The 25,601-nt window shown below is 36.6% G+C and overlaps 1 pseudogene; it reads right to left on the minus strand.

The window, feature by feature from the left end:
- LOC127081656 (kinesin-like protein KIN-10B) overlaps positions 1 to 19,032 on the minus strand; it is a 40,247-nt pseudogene extending 21,215 nt beyond the window's left edge.
- Positions 19,033 to 25,601: the final 6,569 nt, after the last annotated feature.

A 25,601-nucleotide genomic window follows, 5' to 3' on the forward strand; every position in this document is an offset into this window, starting at 1 on the left:
ATAGAAGTCTATGGATTAAGGTTTAGGATTCGAAAGTTGACTTTGGTCAACTGTTTGAACAAAAAAGTCAACCTTGGGTCAAAATTAGGGTTTTCTTTATAATCTCAAGTCTGAACTTTGTAATGCAATATTTGAAGTTTGAATGTAAGCTTGTCCGATGTATATAACTTGTAACTTATGCCTTTAAAAAATGAAAATTTCCTCCTTTTTTAAAAATTTGAACTTTGGTTCTTTTTGAAATTTGAATGGAACATGATCTTGAATTTGTATCTTGAATGAACCATAATGCCTTGCCTTGAATCTAAACCAAACAACTAATGGACTAGTGTAATGAAAATTCCCATAAAGAGATTTAATCAGTCAAATATAATCTCTCATGGTTGACCACTGTGAAACTTGTAATCCACAATAAAATCCTAATGCCATGATGCAATCCACATGACCCATAAGTTCCAAAGATCAAGCAATTAGGGGTCTGTATCTTTGAGTTCGAGAGAATTGGTCATCACTAGTCAATGTAGCATCAAGATGCCTTATATTTGACCCTCAAGAAAACCCTAGTTCCATGTTGATCATAAACATCAAAAGGCCTTTGAATCAATGATGTTTACTTCAAAAAATACAATGGTAAAATGAATGTCTTATGATTCCAATGAGTATGCAGATGAACCATGAACCAAAAGTCAGATGAAAGTGAAAAAGGGAGGGAAAATTTGGGGGTATGACAACTACCCCTATTTAATCATCTTGGACCCGAATGTACAAATGGCGATAACTTTTCGGGAATTCAAGATAGAAGAGGATTAAATGTAAGAATATCCAAAAATTTATCCATTGAGGATGGAGTGTATGTAGTGTAAAGAAGGTAAGTGTATTATTGGGAATCTGTTTACCAGAGATATGGATTGGCAGACAAACTTGTCTAGGTTTATCTATTGAGAATTGACTGAAATGTTCTATTGGGGAAATGATTAACACAGACGAGTGTCGGAAGTTAGTACAGACGAGTATTGGAAAGGTAAGAGTAGCATGAGCGAGGGCTAGAAATTAATACGGATGGGTATTGAAAAGAGAATATCGACACGGACGGGTATTGGAAATCAATACAAACGAGTATTAAAAAGAGGATGTTAACACTAAAGGGTGTTGGAAATCAATAAAAATGAGCATTAAAAAAGGTGATGTCAACACAGATGAGTATTGAAAATAGAATGTTAACATGGTCGAGTGCTGGAAATCAATACAGACGAGTATTGAAAAAAGGGATTAACGCAGACAAGTGTTGGAATCAATACAGACGAGTATTGAAAAATGGATCAACACAGGCGAGTGTTGGAAATAAATATGGACCAGTATTGAAAATAAGTTTTAGGAAGCACACAGATGAGTGTTAGAAAAAGATGTCAACATAAACGAGTGTTAAAAAAGGTCAATAAATACGAGTATTGGAAAGTAATAGGGCCAACACGGACAGGCGTTTGGCTTATGCTTCATATGCATGCTTGAATTTGTATGGCATAATGCTCTATCTTGATGGATATGCTATGGATTTGAGGATGTAATGCTTTATGCGATGATGATTACTATATGCAAAATTCAATTTATTGGGCTTTGAGAGATGCCAAGCAAGTCGGGCTTTACAGAGGTGCCAAATATGATTGGGTTTTGGCCTTTCTTTTTTGTTTTACAAGGCGTTATGATATGTTTGATGAATGATAAACATGAGTAAAGCTACATGGTTAATGCATGGAAATGATTTGTGTAATGATTTACCAAATGCTCATGTGGTGAGAGATGGAAGATTTGAGATTTGAGGCTAAGATAAGGGTTATGAAGACATGATTCATCGATACCTACTTCGAGCTCAACGATTGTTGATACACCTCTGCGCTTGCCTTAAAACATGGAGAGGACTTGTACCTTCGTAGCCTATCTATGCCCTAGTCTTGAAACTATATGCCCCTGATTTACCATTTCTTGGAGCGGTTGACTTATTATTCTCTTGAGGTGGCCTGCTTAAGTAAGAGCCTCGAAGTAATTTTTCCCCTGGCTGGCTTATCTTAGAGGACTTCCACTAGCTAATGGATATTGGAGAGATGTGTCGAATCTCAACGTGATTGCCCCGGATTGGCTGAATCTTGAAGTGTTTTGTCTTTTTGCTCAACAGGGTTTTCAGGCGTTTCCCCCTTGGTGTGATCCAACTTTCCATTGTGAAAAATTTATTGTCGCTAAGTGCTTATTCAGGAATAAAAGTGTTCACTTTGAAAATGATAATTCTAATGTTATGCTTTTGTCAGTTTTGAAATCCACGTTTTTCACCGAAATGATGTTGTGACATTCAGTGAATAAAAGTTAGAATCTCATATCAATACCAACATAAATGAAAAGAAAATCATTTAGGAGTCAACTTTAACACGATTTTACTGTAATATGCTTCCAAAATAAACTATACTTCAATTAGGTCTTTTGAGGGTTGTAACATGGTTTGGTTCTTGGTTTCAAAAAGAAAAGGATTTATGGCTCAAAATTTGACTTTAACCCACACATTCTCCTTGATGTTATCCAATCCTACATTCAACTAGTTCAACACAAGCGTTCATTTTTCAAAAGGATTTTGAATGGTGATGGTAAAGGAACCAATGGGGTTTTCGGAGTGGCAATCACTAGCTTTTTCTAGTCACACGAATTTGTTTTTATTGAGGACTTTTTTCTTTGCCTAACTTTTGTCTGGACTGGTTTTTCGAGTTTACAATCCACCGTGATGTCCTAATTTTTTCCTATGTCACTTGTTTTTCAAGTTTTCGACTTAGCAGGCTATTTTTTTCTTATATATATATATATATATATATATATATATATATATATATATATATATATAATATATATATATATATATATATATATATATATATATATAATATATATATATATATATATATATATATATATATATATATATATATATATATATATATATACATATATTGCATTTCTCATTCTACTGGAACAAATTGTGTGACATTTGTTCGTTTGATTTATTGAAAAGGTTATGACTGTCTCATTCCTTTTGTTGGCTAGGGACTACCATTGTGGATTTGTGGTTTTCGACCTCCCGTGAGGGATAATACGTGATTAATCCTCGGGTGGGATGCTCCCTATTTTGAAATTTGAATGCATGGTCAAACTAATTGAAGACTACCATGCCCTCGGTTAAGACTGAGGGTTTTTTCGTACAAAAAGAAACTCCTACCTCTAGGCTTAAAGGGGTTGATAGGTATAGCCAAAATGATAAACACAATGTAGCTTAGGCTTATACCACCATTGTGGGTTGGTAGGTATAGCCGGTGGGTCGCATGGAGTAATCAACTTCCTCTCTATCAAAGAGGGATATAGCTCTGCATAGGTCATAAGAATAGGATCAAAGGTGAACCTTTTCCTCTCATAGTTAGTACTAGTCTGATTGTTGTTTCGAGGCTGGTAAGCCTGCTGTTGAGGACGGTGCTATTGTTGATATTGTTGATGTTGTTGTTGCTGATTATTATTGTTCTGATAGTGCTGATTTTCTCTGAAAACAGACGTTATGTGAGCCACCTGATGCTGATTACCGGCGGGACGCACGGTCTTCCTCCTCACTGAGGGTCTTTTGGGTTTAATATGGGAGGTCACAGCATGTGCCTCACCATCTTTCTTTTTTCCTAACGCCCCATATCGTTTGGTAGAAGAGCATTCTTCTCTAGTCAGGCACCCTTCCCTGATTCCTTCCTCCAAACGCATCCCCATGTTCACCATCTCGGTGAAATCAGAAGGAGCGCTGACAATCACCCGTTCATAATAAAATGAGCTCAAGGTCTTAAGGAAGATCTTGGTCATTTCTTTCTCTTCCATCGGAGGCACAATCTGCGCTGCTAGCTCTCGCCACCTCTGGGCGTACTCTTTGAAAGTTTCCTTGTCCTTCTGGGACATGACTCTCAATTAATCCCTATCGGGAGCCATATCCATATTATACTTGTATTTCTTGACGAAAGCCTCGCCAAGATCATTGAAGGATCGGATGTTCGCGCTGTCCAAGCCCATATACCATCTCAGGGCAGCACCAGACAAACTGTCCTGGAAATAGTGAATAAGAAGTTTATCATTGTCAGTCTGAGTCAACATCTTCCTTGCATACATAACCAGGTGGCTGAGAGGGCAAGTATTTCCCTTGTATTTTTCAAAGTCAGGCACTTTGAATTTTATAGGGATTTTGACGTTCGGAACTAGGCAGAGTTCAGCAACAGACTTCCCAAAGAGGTCCTTTCCTCTGAGAGTTTTGAGTTCCTTGCGGAGCTCAAGAAACTGATCATTCATCGCATCCATCTTTTCATAGACATCTGGGCCCTCAGATGGCTCAGAATGGTAGATGGTGTTGTCTACTCTTGGCATAGTATGCACGACAAGAGGTGGAACGACGAGGACCGGGCTAGATGCCGGCATAGAAGCAAACATGGGGGCAAGACCCTCAGGAACAAAGTTGGCGGGCATCCCCCAGGGAAACCCGGCTGGCATAGCAGTTGGTGCAAAGTGGGCGCTGGCTGCAGGCACTTTTGAAGAGGCAATCTCAGAGATGACTGTCCTCTGGGGAGAAGTTGAAGGCGTCGGAGACGACTGACTTTGGGCGGCCATGAAAGACTCCATCAGGGCAGTCAATCTGGCCACTCCCTCCTTGAGTTCACAGTTCTCTTGCTCTAGGTGATCCATCAGTCTTGAAGCGTTGGCTCGAGTGTAGTACCGGTGAGTTAGCTTGTCTTCAAAATAAATGAAGAACATAGAGTTAGACCATTGAACAAGAAGCCTGGAGCAAAACCTGCTTATGCACATGATGCATGCAATGCTTGTGCATATGATTTATTTTATTTATCAGAGGAACTTTAGGGCTCTATTTGCAAATATTAAGAATATTAATCATTTAGACATATATAGAAATATCATATCAATCATATCTGGAAAATATTTTTACACCAAAGAAGTAAAGTCTTGGTAACCAAATACAATACAAGAGAGAAGGAAAATGAACATCCTATAGAACCCTAGAAGCAATCATCTAAAGCTCTGGAGACTGGAAGATAAGCTGCACGAAGCCTTTTCACCTTTCTCTCATAGGCTGCCTTCATATCTGCCTTCTCTTTGGCGAGTCGATCGTACTTCCTCTTCCAGAACTTGGAAGATCGAGGAAGAAGAGAAGTCACCACATCATCAGGTTCATCAATAACCCGGTGCTCGAGGAACTCTATCAAAGCATCCTTCTCTCTGAGCTGCTGAAGTAGCTCCTCTCGTTCACGGATCCAGGCACATGAACGGTCTTCGTCTCTCAACTCCTTTACTCCTTGGTCAGGGAGGGTTGAAGGCCCAGCCACAACCAAAGGTGTAGGTCTCAGATACTCATAAGGGATGAGGTACTCTGAAGCTCTCCTCCTAACCCAAGAGGTGTAGGGTTCCAAAGCAATACAATTCTTCGGACCAAGCTCTTTCCTTCCCTTCCTATGGATTTTGCGCCATGCGCGAACCATCCTGCCCTTCAAGCCTTGGGGATCTTTACCCTCTTGGAAGAACACACCTTCTAACAGAATGTTACTAGGTTTATCTTTTAGGGGGAACCCAAGCTGACGACGTGCCAAGATAGGGTTGTAGTTAATCCCACCACATGTACCAAGAAGAGGCACATTGGAGAATTCACCACAAGAGTCGATAATCTGCACACCATCATATACACGGTTGTACCAAAAGATATCATCATTAGTGAGAGACATGAGTCTCGTGGACCACCGTAGACATCCTTTGTTCTCCTTGAAGGCGACCGTTTGTGACAAGTGCGAAATAAACCACTTTTACAGCAGAGGCAAATAACACACAATGGTACCACCACCCTTTGCATTCCTCATATGCAAAGAGAAATAAGTGTCACCCAACAGAGTCAGAACGGGATTAAGAGTAGAGAAAATCATAATAGCGTTCACATCCACAAACTTGTCGATGTTGGGGAATAACACTAGCCCATAGATGAGAAGTACAAATATGGCCTTAAAGGCGTCCTCACTTATGGCCTTCCCATACATAGTAGCTTGAGCAATGAGGAACTCATAAGGGAGACCTTGAATTCCACCTTTGGTAGTCATATGAGCACCAATCAGAGATTCATCCATATGCAACAGATCAACAATCTCTTGAGAAGTAGGAACCCTCTCTAAGCCACTGAACGACAACTGATCCAGGATAGGTATACCCACAAGATAGGCATACTCCTCAAGCGTAGGCAAAAGCTGGAAATCCGGAAATGTGAAGCAACGGTATAAGGGATCATAGAACCGCACCAATACACTCATCAATCCTTTGTCCACTTGAGTAGCCAGAATAGATAGAAGCTTCCCATGACGGGCCTTGAAACCCAAGGGATCTAATACATAGGATGTCAAATTCCTTAGCTCTTTCAAGTCGGGTTGTCTGAAACTGTACTTCTTCGTATTCCTTCTTTGTCTATCCATGTCTGAAAATTTGCAAATAGACCTCTTAAGTTCCTTGAAAATTTTATCATTATTTGATGATATAGATGCAAATGTGTGCATGAATGCATGGATGCAACAATCACACTCAAGGATCAAGCAAAGCACACCACACAAAGGTCATGGGATGGATCAAGTCATCCTTAATATCAGTCATCCATTTTGGTGGATTATGGTTTACACCTTATCAACACCCAAGTTCCATTGATATTAAGGATACACAAGAACGGATCAACCATGAATCAAGGGTTTGTTGTAAGTCACGAGCATGGGGTCCCGGTTAAGAACCATCCAAAGGGAGTGTACTAGGGTTTAAACCTGCCAAACATGTTCTACAAGAGGTTCCCATAGTCATCATCCCATCTTTTTGATATTATCGGATAAACGATTACTCGTATTCCAAAAATATTCTCAAGAGAGACTCTTATGAGTGTAGTATCATGTAACAATCGTATCAAATCTTACACTTGAACGACTTTCGCACTACGTCCTAAAAATAGGCCAAGATGGGCTTGGTAGAGTAAGGTCCTTGGCTTCTAAGGTCTATATTGGAAAGAGTAATGCCTAACCACGACTACTCGTGTGACATTATTGATCCCAACATGACCTCCACCAAGTGAATGGGCTTGTAAGTCAACTTGCTAGGGAATAACTTCACACAAGTCAACAAGACTATGCCATTCTCCTTTCCTAAATGCACTCGAGTTCGGGCATAGAACTCATCTCACAAAGATCACCAAGCATACAAGCAATTAATATATCAAGCAATTCAATCATTACATACAATATAGTAATCCCAAATTGCACAAAAAATATGTCACAAAATAATATACAATACAATACAACAAATATGAAAAGTAGGCAAAACCCACTAGGCAAATGTCCCCAGCAGAGTCACCACTTTTCTGTAGCGGGGTATTCGTTACCTTTAGATTTATTGACTAAATCAAAAGTAAACCACACAAGTCGAGTCGCCACCACACTTCTATTTATCCAAAGGAAAGGTTAGAAAGCGAACAAAAACCGAGAAGTTTTATCGAATCAAAAACTAATAAAAATGTCAGAGATCGGGGTAAGGGGGTCGGTTATGCAATGGGAAGGTGTTAAGCACCCAAAACATCCTAGGTACTCCTAGGGAGCCCTTTTCACACTTGTTGTAAGGTTGGTATTTTTATGAAAATTTGTTTGTGCAAACATGATTGGGGAGATGAGAAGAGAATATACAATTTATTTACAATTTTGTGTTTGAATGGATAAACCCATTGCCTACGTACCATCTTAAAAAAAGATTAGGATCAAAACCTCGTAGTTCGGGTTAAAAATCTCAAAACAAGTTGGTGGATTGATTGGTCCAAAAGCCTTAAGGTCTTTTGTTATCCAAGGGAGAAAACTCAACCTAAAACCACAAATCCACCATGTGAGGATAGCTTCAACATGCTAGTGAGGGGTTAACCCTATAATAAGCATGGAAGACTCATTGTCCATCACTAAGGATATAGGTAAGCATTACATCTACCTTAAGGATAACTCAAACCTATTTGCTAAAGGTTATGAAAAGTTTTTGATAAGAAAGTGGCCATTGAAACCACAAAAGTATTTGAATGGGTTATATTTACCAATGAAAAGTATTTACAAGATATGGTCAAAGTTGACTTAAAGATTCAATTCAAAATAAGTATTATGAAAAGAAAATTTGAAAATCAAAAGCATAATGCTTAGGTTTCTAATGTTTGAAAACAAGTGTTAATGTTTGCACAAAAGTTTTGGCTTGGGTTAGAGTGGAGGGAAGAAGAAGAATGGATAAAGTCCTAATCATACAAGAGATGAAGGATAAGAAACAAGACCACAAATGGAGTTACTTTCTTGAGATCATATTGATGATCCAAGTAGCTCCCATCCTTTGGAATAAGCAAGCAAATAAGTGTATACTCAAGTAATCAATCAAGCAAGCAAGCTCTTAGAAGATCCCCAATGGCTCTTAGATCTCTCTCTTTAGAAGCTCATGACAATGGTTCTTCACTTAGGCTCAATGTTGGAATTCCTAGCACAAGAACACACACATCAAAAAGTTCTATAAAGCAAACAAGGAATAGACAAGAAGGAGTTTAGAAATTGGTCCTTTCAAAGTTCTCTTCAACATTTATAGCATTCTAAAGGCCCAATGCGTAGTTGCTCTTTGACTTTTATAGCACTCTAAAGGCTCAATGCCTAGTTGCTCTTTGACTCTAATTTTGCATAGGGAAAGTCCTAAAGTCTAAGTCCTTTTTGTCCATTTTTGCATTTGGTTCACAGCAATCAAACAAAACACAAGCACAAAAGTATATGCACAATTATGTGCTCAAGTGAGCAAAAGACAAATTGCATTAACATAAACATGTGCTCAAATGAGCAAAGGAAAAAGCAAATGAATAATATGTACAAGAATAGTAAATTGCATAAATGTAAAGTGCAAGAATTAAATGTTAATGGTTAATGGCTAGTATTAGTGTGCCATAAGGCAATTTAGCGCTATGTTAAGCAATCGTAATTGGACTTATGTAGAAGTCACAACTATCTGAGGCCGGTCAATAATAATGTAGGCAACAACACAAGTTAGAGATCTTGATTAGTGAATCAAGCTCCTACAACTTGCCATGCCCAAAGAAGAAGAGAAATGATCATGTATTGATTTAGGTTCTTTGCTTGATTAGGAAGCAACCTATCCTTAATGCAAAGCCATTCACTTGATCCATGATCAAGTTGAATTAGATTTGAATCAAGGAAGGTTAAACCTCCCATGTATCAAGGCTAACCATCAATCTTTAACTCATTGATCAAAAAGAAAAAGAAGAAGAAGAAGAAGAAGATGAAGAATAATAAAGTGCATTAATGGAAATGACATGAAATAATCAACAAGCATTGACCAAACATAGAGGAGATTAAGGTCAAACAATAGTAAACAGAAGCAAAATGAAGATTAGAAGTCAAGAAACAAATAAAATATTTTTGGTATTTTTCAAAAGTAAAATAATACTTGAATCAAAATAATAAAGAAATGTCAAACTTCAAATTCACTTCAAATCAACTTTGAAAAGTCCAAGTGAATTATCCTAAGTTCAACAAGGTCAAACAAAGTTTGACAAAAAATTTCAGCATTTTTAGAAATCAGAAACTATTTTTAATAAATTAAAATGCATAAAAATAACCTAATTGAATTAAAATCTCAAATAAATCTCAAATCAATTAATAAATTGATGAGAATATTTTTCATAGATCTATCATCATTCAAAGAGGTTGGAAAAATATTTTTGTATTTTTTTAATATCAAAAACTATTTAAAATGAATTAAAAATAAGAAGAAAAGAGAAAATTCTTAAAAAATATCAAATGATAAAATAAAAAATATTAAAAATCATTTTTAGAAACTAGAAATTAAAAGAAGAAAAATGCAATTGGTCTCACATTTTTTGGACCAATAATGAAGGAGATATGAATTTTTGAAATGAAATAGAATTAATGAAATAAAAAGAAAATTAAAATCAGAATTTAAAAATAGCAAAAAGCGTGGAGTGTTAGATGGAGAGCTCATTAATTGAGCTGGAAAATCGTGTGGCTCCTGAGCGCACGCCTACCATGTTCTTTAGTCAATGCCTCACACATGTCCATTAAATAAATCATAACATGGGACGGATCAGATTGAATCTGGAAAATGAAATGCACGACTGTGATTGAATCTGGAGACCAGACGGTGGTGTACACCACCGTCTTCTCCAGCCAACCTCCGACAACGGCCAAAGTTGTAGAGAATAAAATGTTCACCAAAAGCCACGATTAAGATGCCAAATGAAAGCTGGGGTGATGTACATCACCCCTGTGCCAACCAAATCCACTCTAGATTTCTATTGAGAGAGAAATCAGAGGTTGAATTTTGTGGAGTTCAACTGAAACTTGTTGGATTTTGAAAATTCAAAGCTCAAAAAGATTGCCTCTATGTAGAGGACTTCAGACAACACACCAACAGCAAGAAACAATCAATATATGAGCAGATTCGAAGATTTTTTTTTTGAAGTGAACCTCTGAATTGCAGAGCTTGAGAGCACAGTCACTTGATGTTTAAGCTTGCAGTGTCTTCTATGGATCAAGGTGAGCAAGGCTTAGGAACTTTAGATCTAAAAATTAATCAATGAAATTGAAGTTTAGATCTGAAAAAAATGAGAGAAAATGGTGAGTTCCTTTGAGTATGGTTGAGGAATGAATCGTGCAACATGTAAGGCGCTCTTAGGTTGCTGAAATGAGAAGCACTGGCCTTGTATTTATAGCAATGGAATGGTTGAGTGCATGAACAAAGCATTGCATGGATGGAAAGGGCCTCCATGCATGGGCCTGTACAGGCGCATTGAGGGCCCAATTCCAATTGGATTTGCAAGTTGAACAATAGCATATACAATTTGGACGTGCAGATGGTGTGTGCTTAGCTCATGCAATGCATTTTTAATGAGTTTCCAAAATTGTACCAATATGTTTGGCTCTTCGAAAATGGCATTTCTCAAACTGCAACATAACCTTATGGGTAATGGTTGGAAAGATTTTTGCATGAGGATCATTTGTTATGTTGACCAAAACTTCATTTTACATTTGGAAATTGGTGAAAAATGATTATGAAGTGTAGGGTGCAAAGCATGTACATGTGAGAATTTCAAAAATGGCCAAACTTCAAGCACTTCTATTTCAATGATGCAAGCTCCAAATGACAAAATCTTCAATATCAAGGTTGTATATATTTTCAATACAATCAGTTTGGACTTAAGTTTTGCATCATTTGAATTTTTGATGAAGAAGTTATGGGCACTTGAAGTTGGACTTTTTCACATTTCAATGCCTTTTGTCCAAAGTTACCTATAATGTTTTGCATTATCACATGTATTTATTTTTGGATTTTGAAATTTTGTTCAACATAACAATTGAAGTAGACACATTAAAATTTCCAATTCATTCGATACAAACTCAAAATTATGAAAAATGAATGAGTTATGTACTTGGGAAGTTGACCTAAAATTAGGGTTTCAGTCAAAATGACTTATAATGTTTTGAAATGGACGATGACCTTCCAAACTTCAAATAAATTTTGGATGAACATGAAGTTGTTCATATGGTTCTTAAGACATTTTTTTCTCTTGGGGTCATCTCCATTTGACAAACATATTAAAAGTTAGGTCTCAGTGTACTTCAAAATAATCAGATGAATTGACTGATCAACTTCTCAAGTCCATACCTCATATCTTGATGAATTGATGATTGAGGGCACTCAAATAAGTTCAAATATGTATTCTATGATGATTGAAAGAACTTCCCTTGATTTTATTTGATCATGGGTTGAGGTTGCTTCATGAGCAAGGCACAGTTGATGAACAAATGAATTAAGGTTTCTTTGGGAAACAAACCTCAAACCCTCTAGTTTGCTTTGATCAAAATGATGAACTGAGATACTTGGGAGGCATATTTGATGAATGAGAGCTTTGGGGACCATTTCCATGCTTGCTTTCATCTTTACTTGGTCATATCAATGCACATAGGATCTCCTAGAAGCTTTGGATCTTGTGACTGCTCAAGCTACAAACAAAAGATGTTAGTGACATATTTTTGTGCTTTTGGTTAGTAAATAAAGTAAGAAAAGCAATAATATACAATTCAAGCATGCTTGGTGATCTCAAACTAACTCACAAAAGTTCCCATCCTAGGGTAAGGAGCCAAGATGCTTATGATCCTTGAGGCAAGATGCAAATGCAATGTTATGATGCCATGAGGGATCTTAGGGTCAAAATTGGGGTCTTACAGCAAGGGATTAATGTTCATCAACAGGTTTCCTCCTTGAAGGATTAAGTACTTCTTGTCGATCAATTGTTGTACTTTAGCTTTGACAACATTGTAGTCCTCGATCGAGTGTCCTGTCGACCCAGTATGATATCCATATTGCTCATTGGGATTGTATAATGGGAATGGTTATGCTGGAGGCTTAAGAGATTTGGGAACCTCCAATGAGATCTGAATCAGATATGGCAGAAGTTAATCGTATGTCACAGGAATTGGGTCCCAACCTAACAATAAAACACATAACAAATATTCAGAGTATGAATGATTATTTAAATCAATAAAGAATGTAATGAATGACATAGAGATAAAGCAAGTAAAATAATAAAAATAAACACTCAAACAAACAAATTTATGCTTGATCTGCTTATGGAATCCCCGGAAGAGTTGCCAACTGTCGCGTTGCGAAAAATACCTAAGCGCATCACATGCTTGAAGATACAACAGAGTCGCCACCGAACTTTATTTATTCCTGAAGGAAAGGGAAAATATCGATAAAATCCAAGAGGAAGAGAAACAAGGTAAGGAAGCCGGTTATGCAAGGGGAAGGTATTAGCACTCTTCACATATGTTGTACTCAATAAGAACCATTTTAATTTGTTTTTGCATGGATGGGTGTTACTATCTAAAGGTTACTTGCAAATTAGGAAAAAAATAAGTTTATAAATTAGTGTGCTCGCCAAGGATTTGAACCACCTATATATTCTTATAGTGTAGTAAGAAAATCAAAGCTTTGTAGTTCGTGGTAGAAAATACGGATTTATTGGTTGATTTTAGGGAACAATTATAATCTTATCCTGAAAGTGTATAGACGTTAGGTGATTCTGATCCTTGTTTGGATGCTCTAAGCTTTTGTATGATTGCTAAGAAACGAATTATAACAGTTCTTTTAAGAAAAGAAAGAAAGTTGTTTTGAAAATATTTGTGTGATAAAATAAAAAGAAAGAGTTGATTGAATACAACTAAAAGAAAAGAGAGAATTGCTTGAAGTGTAAAAGAAATGTGGAATGAGGAAAATGTTGCTTGGATATTGTGGTGAAAGTATTGATTGAAACAAGATTGTGTTGTTTGGATCCATATGTAGGTGTATCTGAACCAAAGAGTGTGTGACGTTAAACAATAGATGGTGTGGCTAATGCAGAATTATATGATTTTGCATAGATCCAAGGATAAAGACCTATAAGAAGGGGGTTTCCAGAGCATGAATCTCCACATGGAAATGCCTGAAGTATTTATTTAGAGATGAGTGTTTAACCATGAGGTAATTAACCTAAAGAATGTATGGATGTCCAAATAAAGTGGAATGTTTAGTTCAAAGGGAAGTGTAAGAGACAAGTGTGATGTATGCTGATTGTTGCAGTGTTGAGATGTTTTCTATGGAGAAGAAGACTTGACAACCATTTGATTTGAATTGTACTAAAGTCTATGAACAAAGGAGAATACTTTGAATAATTGGGGCCTGTGCCCCGTACCCAAAGATACTAAGAACAATGATAGAAATAATCTCTCTCATTCTTCTCTGTTGCTTAAGGCTCGTGGCGCACAATTCACATTATAACTCTAAAGTGTTGAAGATAAATCTTTTTATGGTGCTTGATGTCCATTGTCTTCAGCCTTGAAGTCTTGCATGATGTCTTAAACTTGTATTTTACTTGGGGAATCAAGTGCAAGTGTCGATGCAAATGACTAATCCTATCAAGTGATCAAGAGGCTCATGATCACTTAAATGGATATGGGAAATTGATAAAATATAAAGTGATTAGTTGATCAAAATGACTTTGATCAATCAAATCACTCAGAGGCATGATCAAGATATGAAAGCACATGGATTTTAATTAAAAGGACTAAAATCATGAATAAATTACAATGTTAACACCTATTAATTTCTAAATTAAAACTAAATTTCTAATCAAAATCTAATATTACATGTGTATTAGTTACTAAAAATCTATTTGAAAATTATCCTAGAAACTAATCTTGATTAATTGATAATTGAAACTAAGTGTATTATCATCTTTTTGAGAATTTTTAAATAAGAAATAAGATTAAAACCTAATTAAATCCTAAGCATTACTATTAATTTTCTAAGTATTTTTCATGATGAAATGTATTAAAAGTATTGAAATGTTTTGAAAAGACTTAGCAAAAAGTGCATTGAAAAGAAATAACTAAAAAAATATATTAAAAATAAAAATCAAAAGATAAAAAAAGGAAAAATAAGGTGTAGAAAGTAAACAAAAGGGGTATGTTAAGCAAAGCATTTGGCCCACGAAGCAGAAGGCCCAACGTTTCTGAACTAACTACTTGTTGAGTCCAATAGTGGGTGAATAGTTTGGGTTCGGTGCACGAAGTAAATCCATTGGGCTCAGGGATTTGAGCCCAAACCACCAAGTTAAGGGAAGGGTGAAATGATGCAGAAAAGCCTCATTTCCCAATTCACTCATGTTTAGTTTTCTCTCTCAGAAATCACTTGTTCCACTACGTCAGAAATCACCTCCGACAGCAGCAGAGGTCCAGACCCTTCCAATCTTGCCTCATTTAGATCATCTACCCTCCCTCCCTCTCATTCTAATAATAAAATTCTTGAATTCCTTACAAATAATTTGAATTGAAGCAAAGAAAAGATGAACCCTAAAAAACAAAACAACAATTAATGGATTAAAAACAATCAAGTAAATTAGTTAGATTGAAATAGTATAGTTAGAGATTTGAATTGTTTATGCATTCCCTGTTGTATTGCAAAGGTTTAACTTTGGTTTAAATTATGATGTATTTAGTTATTGTTGAGGAACATTGTAGTAATGTTATGAGTTGTTAGAAGGTTATTAGAATGTTATGTTAACAGTTTAGTGTGAGTTATTTGAACTCTCATGGATTGTGCTTGTAGTGTTGGTGTACACTTGAATGTTTGAATTGTGAGCCTTGAATGATTGTTTGTAACATGTTCCTGATGTTTAACCCAAAGATACATTTAATTTTGCAAATTTATGCCAAAATTGAAAATGGCTCTTAAAGTAAGGATTGCAACACTATGTGGTTATGAGGTCAAATAGCATGAAGAGGGACTGTTTTTGAGGATATGAAGATAGAAGTCCATGGATTAATGTTTAAGATTAGAAAGTTGACTTTGGTCAACTGTTTGACCATAAAAATTCAATAGTTAATCAAAAGTCAACCTTAGGTCAAAATTAAGGTTTTCTTTATAATGTAAATTCTAAACTTTATAATGCAATATTTGAAGTTTGAATGCAAGCTTGTCCAATGTATGTAACTTGTAACTTATGCCTTAAGTAAAAAATGAAAATTCCCTCCTTATTTAAAATTTTGAATTTTGCTTCTTTTTTAAATTTGAATGGAACTTGATCTTGAATTTGAATATTGAATGAACCATAATGTCTTGCCTTGAATCCAAATCAAACAACTAATGTACTAGTGTATTAAAAAAGCTCATAAAGAGATTCAATCAGTCAAATTTAATATTTCATGGTTAATCAATGTGAAACTTGCAATCCATAATCAAATCCTAATTCCATGATGCAATCCATATTACCCATAAGTGCCAAAGATCAAGGAATTGGGGTTCCATAGCTTTGAGTTCAAGAGAATTAGTCATCACTAGTCAATATAGCATCAAGGTGCCCTAGATTTAACCCTCAGGGAAACCCTAGTTTCATGTTGGTCATAAATATCAAAAGGCCTTTGAATCAATCACGTTTACTTCAAAAAATGCAATGGTAAAAGGAATGTCTTATGATGCCAATTAGTATGTAGATGAACCATACACCAAAAGTCATATGAAAGTGAAAAAGGGAGGGCATATTTTGGGGTATGATAATTAACACACACACGCACCAACTCAATAACAAGGCATTTTTTCCGAAGGATAAACATGTGAGGATTCTCACACCCAAAGCTGAAAATACCTCATAGCAACAATGACACAAACTTGGGGTCGATTGGTACAAAACCTGTTGCCAAAAATCCATGTAACTTGCCTCAATATCATGAGAGGTGGTATTTCGATGAAATTTGGGCTCGTAATTCAGAGCAAATACCATCTACAAGAACCCATAGGAGTCGAGCCCCCATGAATCATTGTAGATATAAAAAGCATGCAGGGAAATAAAGTCTGATGACTCTGTCATACCCCAAAATTTGCCCTCCCTTTTTAGTTTTTCATCTAACATATGACTTGAAGTTCATATGCACTCACTCATGCCTCATTCATGTGCGTCATTCATTAATGTGAACGCCTGCTTATAATAATCATATATTTAAAGCTTATGGCTAACAAAATCTAGGGTTTGCTTGTGGATCAAGCCCTAGGGTTGTGTTATGGCTCTTCATATGGAATCATTGATGCAAAACCCTAATTTCTCGATCATTGTGCCATGGATTCAATGATATCACATCATGGCATTCATATGTGCTTCAAAACCCAAATTCTTGGCTTTGTTCCTTTAAGATTTTGTGATTAACTCTTGAGCATTTATTTGATCATCTAAACCTTAATTGTGGGCCCATGAGTTAGGAGATTGACTATGGAAGTTCATGCTTGGTTGGAAGAGCTTAATCAAAGGTGTGTATCATGAAACCCTAATCATGTATGCTTGGTGATTATGTGCCATTTGAGGTTGACTTTTTACCATGGGATTAACTGAAACCCTAATTCATAGGGAGGAAGTTCTTGACCATCTTGTCATGTATCATCAATCATTAATCTTTCTTGGTGCATAAGATTCATTCATCTGGCCCATATGTCCATGTGCTTGGATTTTCATCTGTTTCAAGATGTTATTCAAACATCCATACCTATGCATGCTATTTGGGTTTTTCTTAGTACATTGGTTCTAAGCCCATGATACTTTCAATTTCCTTGGTATTTGATCTCTGAATTCATGGTTGCATTATTGTATTGATCTTTGGTCCATTGTTTCTCCTTGATCCATTATGATTCATAAGGGCATTCATTATTGTTTCATCCATGTATCTTGGTTCATTTGGTTCATATGGCATCATGTGATCATGTTTCATTTGACTAAAGTGTTGGATTCATGCATAAGTCAGTTTGTTTTTTGTTAAAGATTATTCAAAAGTCAAGTACCTAATCCACATACCCTCATGACCATTCCATTCTAAACATTGGTTTTCCATTCATTTATCAATAAATACATTGTTTCATTACAAAAAGAAATCAAAATTATATTTTGTAAAAGTTGACTTTTTTGGTTAATTGTTGACTTTTTTGGTCAAATAGTTGACCAAAGTAAACCTTTGTGTTTTTCTATCCTAAACCTCATGTTAATGGTATTTATATTTATGCTTGATCCCATGAGTCTCCATGATGCTTCATGACCAAGAAAACTCCATCTTTTGCAAATGGGTCACACCATGTCATGACTTGGTCCTTTGGCTTGTCCAACCATGTCATGCCTTGCATTTACCTTGTCGAAACCAAGTCCTCCTTGCCTTTTTACAACATAGAATTTGGCATTAATCAAGTCAACAATCAATCTAAACAATTACCAAAACAATGTCTAAGTTTAAATGCAATATGTCAAACTACTTGCAAAGCATGAGCTTACCATATGATATCATGTTGCATATCACCTCACATACCTTGCCCTACTGTAGCACGCAGACCAACTAGTATGCAACCTTACCATGGCTTGCTGCAACCTCAGTTCAACATCATGGACCTCAGTTTGACTTACCAAAAGTAGCTTGCAATATACAATTACAACTAGTTCAGTTCATCATATGATAACAACAAAATATTCCATCAAACCAGCAACATACATGCAATCTACATCAGCAATTTACAATAAGATCATAACATAAATTGCACATGGTTCATTAACAATAGCTCAAGCAAATCAGAATGCATCATCATGCACACACCAAGTTATAAGTTCAAAGTACATGGCCCTGCACAAGTGAGAATTAACGACACAACCACCCTACATAAAATTCCTAATGGCTCAAGGAAATTTATCCTTGTTACTGCTCATAGTTGCAAATTTCGATTTACATCACAGTCATTGCTTGGATTTCAAAATGCCAATTAATTCACACCAAAGTAACAACACGTGTTTCTAAGTTACAAACTAACACATCATATTCAAAAACAAAAATTAAAACTAATTAAACTAACTCATTTTGAAATTCTAACTGATTTCTAAATTTCCAACTAACTTGTGAATTTCGATTGAGTTTCGATTGAGTTTGAATTTTCATTTTAATTGAATCATTATACATCTATAAATACAATCATCATTCACTCTGCATAGGATCACAATTCATTTTTCACCTTACTCTAATTTTTGAGATTTCATTATTCATCTTAAACCTCTATTCACCCTCATATAGATCTCTCTCAGAAAACTCCATTAAAGTTTCACCTCGAAGGTTAAATAGAGTTAAGTTTGGCCTTCACTTATTTCAGTCCCTCTCACTTACCTCTCGATTACCTTTGATATCTCGATTACATAAGAAGTTTTAGAAGAAGAAGAGAATCAAAGGAAGAAGACATGATCAAGATTTTCTTGGTTCAAATGATTTTCTATCACATCTTCATATTCTCCGATTCAACACTCACCAGAACAAATCTCCATTTCAGAGGTAAATTTTCTTCTTCTATGTCTGCCATAGTCTTGTTAGAATTGTGTAGACAATACTCTAGGGATCAATAGCCCTAAGGTTTGAGCATGAATCCTTGAATCATCGCCATATAATTTATCTTTGAAGACTTAGGGTTTTTTGTTTCTGTTTGGAGTTTAGAGCAGTAATTTGTTAAAATTGACCTCGGATTCTGAATAAGCACATTGTCACGATCCCGATGATGGTTTTAGTTGGTGCTATGGTGTTCCACCGCCACCAGAGGTGACCTCCAGCACGGTGGATGACAGTGGTTAATGGTGAAGCCAACCTGAGCCCACTCTAATATCCCTTTCTTGGCTGCATGATCAGTGCATTTTGATGCACATTCTTCTATAATTGTACTTAGGCATTTATCTATTTTACTTTTCTTATTTTACTATTTTATTGTGTTTTTAGATTTAAGTTCATGTTTGCTTTTAATATATTTTCGTTTGCTATTTTCAGTTTTAGCGGTTATTTGATACCTATCCAATGTTCGGATCATAACTTTAGCTATGGCGTGTCGTTTTGCATGTTCTGATATGTGTTGGAAAGATAAGAGAAAGAACTACAACTTTTGTGTTGAATCCAAAAGCTTATTAGGAGTGAAAAAGTCTCAACTAATTCGTTGAAGTTTCGTACTTTACGAAATAATTTCTTTTGGGCCATTTGTTGGGCCGAATTTAGGTTTTCTGGCCCAGTTTGAATTATAAGTGCAACCCTTATTTTGTTTAAAAGGAGCAGCCGTTGTACTGTATCACTTCACACATTATTCACAATAACTTTTTTCTTTGTGCGATTATGAAGAGGAACTAGTCTTCTAGAGTAAATCTGCTGTAACCGAATTTCCAAGGCTTTGAGGTTTTTATCCTATCAATTTAATTTTGTTCTCTTTCAATTCTATTCTATGAAATTTCATTTGCTTAATCTGTATTTTATGGAATGGTTTTGATTAAATTCGTATAATTTCATTCCTAATTGTTGAACATCATTTTCGTCGCTTTGTCGTTAAATCGCGTTTGTAAATCGTGTTTTCTTAATTCACCATTGTATTAATCTGTTTGTTTAATTCGGAATATAGGAATATAAATTTGTCATATATCTTTTGTGCTTGTCAATTGAAACTTGAATTGAATAGAGATCGAAGCCGCTCATTTCAGGTTGTTTTCTCTACACCATTGAGACCTGAAGGAATCACCAAAGATCACATCAAGCTGAGAGCCTTCCCCTTTTTACAACAGGGTGCTGCCAAGGATTGGTTATATTATCTTGAGCTGAGTTTTGTCATGACTTGGAATGACTTGAAGAAAGTCTTCCTTGAGAGATACTTTCGTGCCTCCAGGACTGCATCAATCCGAAAAGAAATATGTGGTATTAGACAGGGAAATGAGTCATTGGCTGAGTATTGAGAGAGATTCAAACAATTAGTATACAGTTGCCCTCAACATCAGATTAGCGAATAACTGCTTATTCAGTATTTTTATGAGAGATTGTTACCAACGGATAGAAACATTCTTGATGCTGCTAGTGGTGGAGCACTTGTCGATAAAACTCCAGCTGCTGCCAAAGCCCTAATTGAGAACATGTCACTCAAATCCCAACAGTTCACAACCAGAAATGATTATATGGTCCAAATAAAAGGTATGAATGAGATTCAAGTTTCATCTTCCAACAAGGCTCTAGAAACCATAATTGAAGACCTTACCTCTTTAGTGAAACAAATGGCAATGAGTAAATCTCAAACAGCAAAGTTGTGTGGTATTTGTACTTCCACTGAACATCCAACTGACACATGTCCTATTCTTTAAGATGAGTCAGTCACTCAGTTGCCTCAAGCATATGCAACTAACTTTTTCAACCAAAGCAACAATAAAAAAGGGTATAACATTCCTGACTTGTCCACCAACAAATATCATCCCAATTGGAGGAACCATCCAAATCTTCGACATGGAAACCAACAGCCCACCCAATAACAATTAGTCATACCCCTGCCATAACCACATACCACTCCCCAAGTCTCCACCTCTGCACCTCCCAGACCTTCATTAGAGGATCTTGTCAAGCAAATGGTTGTGGATAACCTCCAATTTCAGCAACGAACAAATTCCAGTATTCAGACTTTGCAGACACGGATTAGACAGCTTGCCACTTCAATGAATGCCATGCAGAAAGCCCAAGGATGAAACCAACTTCCTGCACAAACAGTTGTGAATCCAAAAGGCCCTAATGCTAATGTGAGTGCAATTTCCTTGAGATCCAGGAAGGTAACAGAACTAGCCCCAGAAAAAAATAAAAAAATTCTTGAGGTAACACATGAACCTTCTTCCGTTGTGATAGAAATTGAACCCTCTATTGTTGTAGAAACTAAAAAAGAAAAAGAGAAGTAGTATGTTGTTGGTGTAAGCCCTAGAGGCCAATACTTTTGGTACTTGTATCGAATTATAAAAGGCTTTTTCTTTATTACGTTTGTTTAATAAAGTCCCTAGAATAGCTAGTCCCTTTAATGTATCAAGTGTGACTTGATCATGAGATCACATTAAACATAAGGACATTATTCTTAAAGTATCCGTAGTCGAGCTTTATTGTGAAGTGGGATAACATTAAAGCATTAAGACTATTATGTATATAGACTGATGATCACATCTCATGGATCATGGATAAGGAGTTATCAAGTCTTAAACATAGGTATGAATACTAAGAGTAATATTTATACCGGATTGACCCGCTATGAGAATACTATATAGAAAGTTATGCAAAGTGTCATAAGTTATTCTCATGGTGATAATGGTGTATACCACTCTTCGACCTGAAACCACTATGGACCCTAGATGTAGAGTCGAGTGCTTTATTGCTGATCCAACATTGTCCGTAACTGGATAACCATAAAGACAATTGATGGGTACTCCACGAAGCATGCTGAGGGATATGAGTGACCTAGATGGAATTTGCCCATCCTGCATAACAGGATAAATGTCTATGGGCCCAATATTGAACTGGACAAGGATGACACGGTCTATGCCTTGTGTTCAATATAGACATAAGGGCAAAAGGGTAATTATGCACATAAGTATTATCACAAAAGGTTTGTCAGATCACATGACATTTTCGTGTCTTGGGTAGCAGTGATGTGTTGCTAGATACCACTCACTATTTATTATGTTAAATGCGTGATTTAATATAATTGCCAACGTCGCGAAAACCTGCAGGGTCACACACAAAGGACAGATTGATGAGAGATAGAGTAACTAAGGAACACCGTAAGGTACGGTGCCCTTAAGTGAATTATACAACATCGTAAGATACGGTGTACTTAAGTAGAATACGAAATATGGTAAGGTACCATGGGCTTAAGTGATTTTGGGCATATTATAAGATATGGGCCAAAATACACTTAAGTGGGCTTTTAGCTTGAAGCCCACACAAGTGGTTCTATAAATAGAACCCTTGTGCAGAAGCATTCATAGCGGTTGCATTATTTTTGTTTTCTCTCTCTCTCTCTCTCTCTCTCTCTCTCACACACACACACACACACACACACACACACATTCAAAGCCTTCATTCGTACCAGCTAGCACTGAGATTGAAGGAATCCGTTCGTGTGGACTGAGTAGAGACGTTGTCATCGTTCAATTTTCGTGATCGTTCCGTGGATCTGCATCAAAGATTTTGATCGTCACAAGAGATTTGCACCAAAGGTTTCAATCGTCACAAGAGGTAAATAATCTATCACTGATCATGACCATTCGTAAGGATCTCTAAAGGAGAAAATTTTAATTTCCGTTGCATTTTGGACCGCAATTCTCCTTCAGTGGTATCAGAGCCACTTACGAAACCATGAATCGGATAGCTGTTTATTTTCTGTATTAATATGTTTAAAAGACAGAATGAATCAATTAATTAAACGGGTAATTAAATTTGGCATCATGAGTGTACGAGTTGGATGATTGATGTTGACTATGCTTCGGAGCCGACATTAGTATGGTGAAGCAGCGATACATCGATCGTCCATAGGTTACGCAATTGAGACCAATCAACTTATATATGATATAAGTAATCCTAATGCAAAGTATGGTATATATGATATATTGTTTCTGTTTTGTTCATTCAAACACTAAATGGTTGTTTTCCTTTGAGCGATCAATGGTCATTTGCTTCGGAATCTGACATTAGTATGGTGAAGCAATGACCTGTTGATCAATCATACTGAATCAACAATCGAGGTGTGTTTGACGGTCTGAATTTGGTGCATTAGGGTTAGTGACGGCGCAAGGGTTGTGCTGTCAAGGAGTTGTGAATTTAGGGCTTGTTGGAACACGTCTGTTGACTGTTTCAAAGCGCTGGTTTTTGGCCGCGTGACGATCGTCATGGACTTGTGACGATCGTAACAAGCTGAATGTGACGGTCGTCACATGCTTTGTGACGGTCGTCACATGCTTTGTGATGGTCGTCACATTCACAGATCTAGAATTCTAGGAGTTCTTATTTTTGGCCGCGTGACGTTCGTCATGGGCCTGTGACGATCGTAACATGCTTGTGACGGTCGTCACATTCACAGAGTCAGAATTCTCGGGGTTTTCCGTTTTGTGACTGCGCAAGAGTTGTGTTGATGCAAAACGACGCCGAAATTTAATTTGGTTTTAATTAATTAAAGGAATTAAAATTAATAATAATAATGTGTTCGTTATTATTGCCTTGTGGTGATCAATTATGGCCTTAGTTTCCTTTATTTTGTTTTGGGTTTTAAATACGACCTGCGTGTCGTGCCTCTCCTTTTAATCTCTTAATGTAACTTCTTTTCTCATCTCAATTCCTCGTATGTAAAATGAGTTTCTTCTGTAATGTAATGTTATGAAGAAATAGAAGATTTCGATATCAAAGGAGGACAACCTTGAAGATCAAAGGAGGATAACCTTGAAGATCTTGCTTGGAGAAGCTTAGATCGTTATTAGGTTAGCTTAGGTTCTCTCATTGGCTTGGGAGAACAATTGCGCTAGGGGCCATAACTGTTTCATTATGTATGTTGATGCATGTGTATGTATGTTGATGCATGTGATTGTATGTTGATGCATGTGAGAGACGATTTATATGATAAATAAGCCGGTGAGATCAGAACAATTGCAATTCCCTCAAACTAAATATTAAGTTTATGCTTTCCAAGTTTTAGCACTCATCAAGACTAGTATCGAATAATGTAGGTTTCGCCTACGCGGGGTGCATGTTCTATATTAGTAAGGTGCGATGGGATAATTGTAATATCCAACTGCTAAGACAATGGGTCAAACTTAACTAAACAAATTATAATAAGATTATATATGTTTAGAAGCAAGAGTTAGGAATGATCCATATGATGGATTGGAATAAGGAGTTATTCACCCAACTGAAATTTTCGAGAGTTGTATGAGATACAATTGGAAGGAGTTCCTACCTAAATAACCTAGTTTTGTGTAATCTGCCTACGCAGACTTAGAACGAAGTGAAATATGGATCTCGATCCACTAGAAAATCTTCCAACGGGATTTTCCGAATCAAATGATGAGGGTCATTTGTTTTGAGTAAAATAGTGGGAGCATATTTAATTAAAGGCCTAATTAAATATGTCAATGATTCTTATATTTTCATTAATCCTTATGTAGATTACCATGACAACAAACACCTCTAACAACATTTTGCGATCAATCCTTGACAAGGAAAAATTGTCTGGGACAAATTTTCTGGATTGGCACCGAAATCTGAGGATTATCCTCAAACATGATAAAAAGCTGTATGTCTTGGAGAAACCTGTTCCTGAAGAGGAACCTCCTAATTCTGCACCTAAGGCAGAAATAGATGCTTATAAGAAGCATGTCGATGATGCCAATGAAACTGCTTATCTCATGCTAGCTACTATGAACTCAGAATTGCAAAAGCAACATGAGAACATGGCAGCGTTTGATATGATCGAACACCTGAAGATGCTCTATCAAGAGCAAGAAAGGCATGAAAGGTTTGAAGTTTCAAAAGCCCTTTTTCAAGGCAAGTTAGCTGAGGGAGCCCCTGTAAGTCCCCATGTGCTCAAGATGATTGGGTACGTGGAAAACCTTGAAAGGTTGGGTTTTCCCCTCGGAAAGGAACTTGCGACTGATGTGATCTTGCAATCGTTGCCAGATGGATTCAGTCAATTTGTCCTAAATTTTAATATGAATGATATGGACAAATCTCTTCCTGAATTGCTAGCCATGTTAAGAACTGCTGAGCAGAATCTGAAGACAAAATGGAAGTCCATTCTGATGATCAGAAATGGAAAGAGACAGAACAAAAGGCCCACCAAGCAGGGTGATAAAGGGAAAGGCAAGGAAGTTGCCAAACCCAAACCCATTGTTGCTGCTTTGAAGCCTAGTGGAGGCATAACAAAGGCAGGCACCTGCTTCCATTGCGGTAAGACCGGACACTGGAAGAGAAACTGCCCAAAGTACCTGGAAGATACGAAGAATGAAGTAGAGACTTCAACTTCAGGTATTTTTGTTATTAAAATAAATTTATCTACTTCTGCATCATGGGTATTAGATACTAGATGCGGTTCTCACATTTGTACAAATGTGC

This window comes from Lathyrus oleraceus, chromosome 5, assembly GCF_024323335.1.
Source record: "Lathyrus oleraceus cultivar Zhongwan6 chromosome 5, CAAS_Psat_ZW6_1.0, whole genome shotgun sequence".
NCBI lineage: Eukaryota > Viridiplantae > Streptophyta > Magnoliopsida > Fabales > Fabaceae > Lathyrus > Lathyrus oleraceus.